Raw genomic sequence first — 7,500 nt, 5'->3', positions numbered from 1 at the left:
TGTCAATACAAGGAAGAGAGGGAGGTGGTCATTAGAGAAATAGAGACAAAATAACAATCAGGCAAATTTAGAGAGAGAGAGAGAGAGAGAAAGAGAGAGAGAGGAGAGAGAGAGAGAGAGAGAGAGAGAGAGAGAGAGAGAGAGAGAGAGAGAGAGAGACAGAGAGAGAGAGAGAGAGAGAGCTAATTCCTTAATTTTTGCCACTTTTCTCCATTAAACTGTCGTAACAACAAATTTCTCCAACATTTCTTGGTAACTCTGTCTATCCCCTTCAGTGTTTTATGTCCCTTTATCTTTGTTCTTCCCTTTTCTATGCCCTTTGATGGCTCTTTATTGTCCCTTTTGATTAGCTATTGTTTTACTTTCTCGTTATCACATATCTTTGATTTTAATTATTTTGAGAAATTACAAAATGTTATGGAACCATATATCCCAATTTGGGAAGTTAATATGAAGTCCCTTTAGGAGTTTTTCTACAAGGGGAGAGAGAGAGAGAGAGAGAGAGAGAGAGAGAGAGAGAGAGAGAAAGAGAGAGAGAGAGAGAGAGAGAGAGAGAGAGAGAGAGAGAGAGAGAGAGAGAGAGAGAGAGAGAGGATTATCTTCATCATTATCTTTATTTCCTTTAGCAGATTGCAAATCCGAAAATTCGAATTATTAATTAGTTGGCACATTTCTGCAAACAATACAGTATAAAAGCTACATACATACTTTCTACTAATGTTATAACAATTCAATTTGGATGTTTCTAATCTCGTTCAATAAAAATTACTGTTTAAACCACTGTTTTGAGATCATCTAGATGGAAATAATTCACATGCTCTATATTCAATGAACCCTGATATTACCTGCTTGGGTGGTATAACCATTCAGCAAATTCAACCTTCTGCAAAGCCAGTGACTAATTAAGCGGCAAAATGCAACAAACTTAGGTGACCGATTATGTACAAACGAAATTCGCTTCTTTAAACTATAGGGTCATAAAATCAAACCATTTCTCGCGATAAGGACCATGGCCAATAGAGCTACTAAAAATACATTTTTTTTTCACATATTACTACTAAAATATATTACTTTTACGTCCAGAAATATTAATATGTTCTACCTGCACAACACCAATTGTGATGGATGGACAGCGTTCATGTAAAAAATACACGAAGCTTGAAAAATAATCCAGGCATTTAATCATCATTATTTCGCCTCATCTCTATTCTATCTCCCTCCTTTCACATGCATTCACACATCAGGATAACAAAGAGCTTTTTATTGATTTTTCGTTTATTTCCAAAGTGCGTTATTAATGTTATTTTACTATTTTTCTTTTTTACATATAAGCGTTTTATCCTGCAAAACATTGCTTTACGTAGATGTTCTTTTCAAAATCATACAAATACACCCACTCACACACATATACACGACACACATATATATATATATATATATATATATATATATATATATATATATATATATATATATATACACATACATATATATATATGTATATATATATATATATATATATATATATATATATATATATACATATATACACACACATATACATAAATATATACACATATATATATACATACACACACACAAACACACACATATATATATATATATATATATATATATATATATATATATATATATATATATATATATATATAATGTATATATACATGTAGTATAATTTTTTCTTATTATTTTCCTTTCTGTTGCATAACCGATAATAATAAACAATAACAAGTAATAGTAATTCCTGATTTGTCAATTTTCTCAAATCCTCCCAACTCTTCGTGAAAGTTTAATTAGCTCCTAAATCTTCCAATGTTGGACCTGAAGGGTCTATAGTACGTAAATAAAAACCGTTTGATCTAATTGAGGTACTTCAGGGGTTCAGGATTACATTTCAAGTATCGTGAATGTGCGTTCAATGGTGCATCAGTCGTTATTGCAATGTTGGTTCAAAATAACAATTTCACATTCTCATCGTAGCACTACGTTATTACAGGCTGCCAGATTCTATAACTGATGTACCGTAACAACCACATCCTGCCTTCAGATAACCGGGAACAGAAATTCAAGAAGCCCCAGTGGCAACTCTAAAACGATCTCAAATTTCCCATTGCCTAGTGAGGCTTTCCATTACAGTATACCACCCTCCATTTTCTCACTTTCCTCACCAGACTTGACTTTCTATCTTCGAAATTTGGTATTCTCTGTATTCTTCTCAGTGTCCAGAAGCTTCCTATAGGAGGAAGTGTTATAAGAAAAAGATAATGATAGCATTCTTTATTAACAGTAACTTTACTTGATTTTGACATCTTAATCCGTTTCTGTCGTAAACCCTTGAAAATGCCCAGAATTATTCCCGGGATAACAAATGTAAAGGAGCTCAATAGACTTTAAAGCATTAGTATAAGCAGCTATTATTCAATTACCCATGTTTGCAGTTTGCTTGAATTAAAAGCATTTAATTATGAAGAAAAGAAACCGGGTCAGAAGGGTGACGAAATTCCGTTGTAAAATTGTAGAATGATACATTTGAATTGCGTTGTAAAACCTACTTAGCAAATTGTTTAGCGAGAGTGTGTGGAAAATTGCAAACGTAATCACAATTCCACTAAGTTTCCTAACTCCTTATGGGTTAAATCAGAACCCAGAACAGCAAAACAAAGAATCTAGAAAATAAACAAAATAGGAAGACTTTTTAAAAAGGCTTCATTAAATGAATTTAGGCGATGCCAGGACTGATATCTGACGACGACGTTATCACTGTTTTATTTTATATTTCTTAATAATTGTCTGTCTGTCTTAAATGGCTTTATTCTCCTTGTTATCGCTTGTCTACCTTCCAGTTACCAGGATTTTATTACACGTGGTATGAAGGTCTTCATCGTATTGCAAATTCGACGTTTTATGTAGACTCAAAGTAAGTAAAATATAATTTTCAAGTCGAATATATTTCCCTATAAAATGGAAGTCTGGTGTAATGGCATCGAAATGGAATTTCTCATCAATGGTAGGAGAATTAATAGCTTTCGTCTATATCAAATTTCCATAATTCAATCACTCCTAACACAGACTGAAATTCAGGTATTATGAAATTGAAACGGAGATACGGTAGGGAAAATTAGCTGTACCCAACTCAGAAAATAAAAAAAGTAACTGAATTGACCTGTCACACTTCAGGATCTTTACTCGGTAGTAACTTTTTTTTTTTGTCTCACAGTTGTAGTACCATATTTTAAACGTCCCTTCCTGGTGATCTGCTGGACTGGAGTTCGAGACTCGTTCGCTCGATAGTTTCTTGAAGTGTCTGCAACCTCACCATCCTTGTGAAATAAGGATATGACGTTTGGGAAAGCTTATAGGTCTACCTGCTGACAGTCATGATTAGCCATTGCCTGGTCCTCCCTGGTTCTAGCTTGAATAGAGAAGGGGTTTAGGCGCTGATCATATGTATATAAGCTTAGTATAAGATATGGTCCTGCTAGGGCATTGACACTGTCCCTTGCCTTTGCCATTCACTAGTGACCTGTAAACCTTTTAACACGAAAGCTAACGAATCGCCATATAAAGTAAGGCAGAATTTAAATAGTTGACTTACTTTGTATATATAAAGTAGGAATAGGCTGCTGGGGTAGGTTGACAATATTCAAAAGGACTACGAAAACTCCGTCACGGAGAAAATTTCCATCCAAAACACCAATTACTTTTTTGACAGTCAATTTTCCTTTCGAACGAGTTTTCGTTTTTTGTTATGAGTTACATGCAGGGAAACAAAATAGTATAAAAACGAGCCCATTTATGTGTGAATGTTTGTAAGCGATAAATAGGATGCTTCTGATTTTTAGTAAAAGAAATCATTATAATGAGACAGAATACATTTCTTCGCAAGGTCGGCTCCTTGAATAAAAACGCTTTCACTTAGAGCTAGCAGAGAAAATGCAATGAATTCCATAAAGATTCTTCATTTAACAAATAGAATATTTCTAAACATATTAGGTAGTAGGTTGGCCAGGGAGCCAACCACCCGTTGAGACACTATCGCTGGAGAGTTATTGCCAGACAGCACTACATTGGATCCTTCTCTCTGTTTACAGTTCATTTTCGCTTTGCATACACATACAACGAATAGTGTGGCCTATTCTTTACATATTCTCCTCTGTCCTCATACACCTGACAACACTGACATTACCAAACAATCCTTCGTCTCTCAAGGGGTCAACTACTGCAACTCTTCTTCTCTCAAGGGGTTAACTACTCCATTGTAATTGTTCATTGGCCACTTTCCTCTTCGTAAGGATAGAAGAGACTCTTTAGCTGCGGTAAGCAGCGCTTCTAGAAGGACACCCCAAAATCAAACCATTGTTCTGTAGTCTTGGGTAGTACCATAGCCTCTGTACCATGGCCTTCCACTGCTTTGGATTAGAGTTCTCTTGCTGGAGGGTAAACTCGGCCACACTATTCTATCTTATTTCTCTTCCTCCTGTTTTTGTTAAAATTCTTATAGTTTATATAGGAAATATTTATTTTAATGTTGTTACTGTTCTTGAAATACTTTATTTTTCCTTGTTTCCTTTCCTCACTAGGCTATTTTCCCTGTTTGAGCCTCTAGGCTTATAGCATCCTGCTCTTCCAATTATGGTTGTAGTTTAGCAAGCAATAATAATAAAAATATTAAAAATTCGGTCCATGTAAAAAATATAAGCAGAAAATGAAGGAAAGTTTGTTTGACGATTCTCTTGCAATGCGCACAACACCTTATCATTATCACCATTATTATTATTACAAGCTAAGTTAGAAAAGCAGAATGCTATAAGCCCAAGCGCTCCAACAGGGAAAATAGCCCAATGAGAAAAGGATATAAATAAACTACAAGAGCAGTAATGAACAATTAAAATAAAATATTTTAGGAACAGTACCATTAAATTAAATCATTCATAAAGAAACTATAAAAACTTAAAAAAAAACAAGAGAAAGAGAAATAATATAAAATAGTGTGCCTAAGCATACCCTCAAGCAAGAGAACTCTATCAATAATTGAAGCCTCTGCATTTTATAACAAAATATATTTAGTTTCATCGGTCACATTCATCTGCTGATTAAGTCATGATAAAACTTTTCATAGACGGATGCCCATAAATATATTTTCTGTTTAGTGCAAACTCATCATACTCCCTTTATATTTCAATTGCACTCGTAGATATATTTCAAAGAAAACGCAGTATATTGGTTTTTAAGCACTAACACATAAAATGTCAAAGTCTGTTTTAACCAAAATGAAACCACAAATGCATTAAGAATCAAGTCACATTATACAAGAGACGTAAATAACGTAAAAATTCAGCGAACAACGAGAGAGAGAGAGAGAGAGAGAGAGAGAGAGAGAGAGAGAGAGAGAGAGAGAGAGAGAGAGAGAGAGAAAGAGGGGGGGGAATAAAATAGTTTGGATTATCTATTTGTTCTACCCATCAGTCAAGGATTTTAATGAAGTACCTTTCCGTTCGTAATTCAGACATCCGGGAATGTTTTGTCTGTCTAGGATGGTTTAGCCGAGTGCAAATGCCCCCCCCCCCCTCTCTCTCTCTCACCCCACCAAAGGCATCTTATTTCCTTTAACAAATAATCATATGCAAGGCTCGCTTACTTTATACCAGTCGACAGCAAAGGATCTGGTATAATTGTAACTGTTGTCCGAGGAAGAACTGAAGATGAGTTCACTTCAATTGGCGAGGTTTAGATCTTCTACGTCTAAAACAATTAAAATACGAAACTTATTTGCAAAAATAGAAGGATACTTTAATTCGGAATTAAATTTATGTATACATACACGCACACTCACACACATACTCGTATACAGTATATATATATATATATATATATATATATATATATATAATGTTAGTGAATCATTAATATCTATATTAAGGTAATTGATTAATCATGTTTACTAATCATAATAGATTTTCCATACTTCGTTAAATAATGGTCACATCTGTATAATCTGACAGCGTTTTCTTTTGCGTTATATAGTTTCTTAAAAACTGAAATGATGAATTTAAATGTTGTTGCTACATCAGGATAAAATATGATTATTCATGCGCGCATCCTCAAATGATAGCATTCATAAAATTCAAGGTCAATAAATAGATACGCTATGAAATAAAAAAAGAATGTGGCACTCTGGCACCGTGAACGAATGACTTGCGTAACTAGGGCCCTGCCTGGAGTACCACGTCACCTTTAGCTTGCTTACGTGTTGCGCCTACCTGGGCACTGACAGGCAGCGCGTGGTCGACACTATTTTTTTCGACGATACATGCTTAGTTAGCTTTCTTTTGTCTTTTACGCATAGTATGCATTCCCAAGGGGTAAATAATGTTATTTACATGATGCAAAAAATGTTTAAAAGTTTCACATTCGTCCGACCGTGACAGGATTCGAACCTGCAATCTTCGGATCCGAAGTCCGACGCCTTATCCGTTAGGCCACACGGTCGTATGAAAGGTGAGTGTCTTTAGAATCTATAATGATTCTGCACCATTTCAAGATACTATTTCTTCATGGCCTGGAAATAGTCACTGCTATCAAAACTTCTATTGAAAAAGATACTAGATCGAATATGGGATTGATTTTGTATTTGAAAATTCGAAGCTCAACGAAATCTTGAATAAACTATATTATGTTTGAAAGGACGAGTATTGGTTTCAAGCGCGTATACGCATATTCTCCGTAAAAGCAAGCTACTTGCTCGCTAGAATATAGCATTCGCTATCGATTCTCGTACTTGTTCTCTTATTAGGTTAATAGCTTTTGGGTTCAAAGCTTTCATCACAACATGATTAAATAAGATTTTGTCAGTCAGTACTTTATATTCTATTGATTATTTATTAATCAATAGTAGATACTACAGGTTTTCTTATTACTAACGTGAGAATTTTTTTTTATATTAATCGGAGCCTGTTTGGATTCAATATATGTATCACCTGTTTGCGAAGATATCTTAGCGACAACTAAAATTGTATATGACATTAGAATTCCCAAGACATTATGCACGTGTTTAAACTTCATTAACAAATCAATTACAAAAACAAGGCTACTGAAACAGAAGGATGTGGAAATAAATCAAATATTTTTTCCTTAAGTCAGCAGTTTTTTTTTTCTTGTACAGCAATAATTCATGGAATCCGTCCTGAAACGGCAAGTCTAAAAGGGACTCTACGGTGGAGGGATATCAATCAAGGTATTACAGCCAATCCAAAGGTTGGAAACATATAATTTCTACTAAAACGTGTAGAGCAGCTTATTGATTATGCATATAAAAAATGGACCGTCTATGGTGAAAAAAAAAGGGCGTCCGACTTCGGATTCAAAGGTTGAAGGTTATATTCCGCTCACGATCGGTAGACCGTACGGATTTAATGATACATTTGCCCAGATAAATATTTAAAGGGTGATAGTCCTGCACAAATGAAAAATAATCCAGAC

At 34.6% G+C, this 7,500-nt stretch overlaps 1 long non-coding RNA gene and 1 other non-coding gene across 3 annotated transcripts in view; both read right to left on the bottom strand.

The window, feature by feature from the left end:
• The window catches only part of LOC137628990 (uncharacterized), a 153,668-nt gene that overhangs the window by 19,140 nt on the left and 127,028 nt on the right, over positions 1 to 7,500 (bottom strand). The gene's annotated exons all lie outside the window — the stretch shown is intronic.
• TRNAR-UCG (transfer RNA arginine (anticodon UCG)) lies at positions 6,438 to 6,510 on the bottom strand. Its single transcript has one exon. It is a non-coding gene; the product is annotated as a tRNA-Arg (tRNA).

The sequence above is a fragment of the Palaemon carinicauda genome, chromosome 37 (genome assembly GCF_036898095.1).
Source record: "Palaemon carinicauda isolate YSFRI2023 chromosome 37, ASM3689809v2, whole genome shotgun sequence".
NCBI lineage: Eukaryota > Metazoa > Arthropoda > Malacostraca > Decapoda > Palaemonidae > Palaemon > Palaemon carinicauda.
Note: the sequence above shows the minus strand (reverse complement) of the source record. Positions and strands in the feature narration are given on the sequence as shown.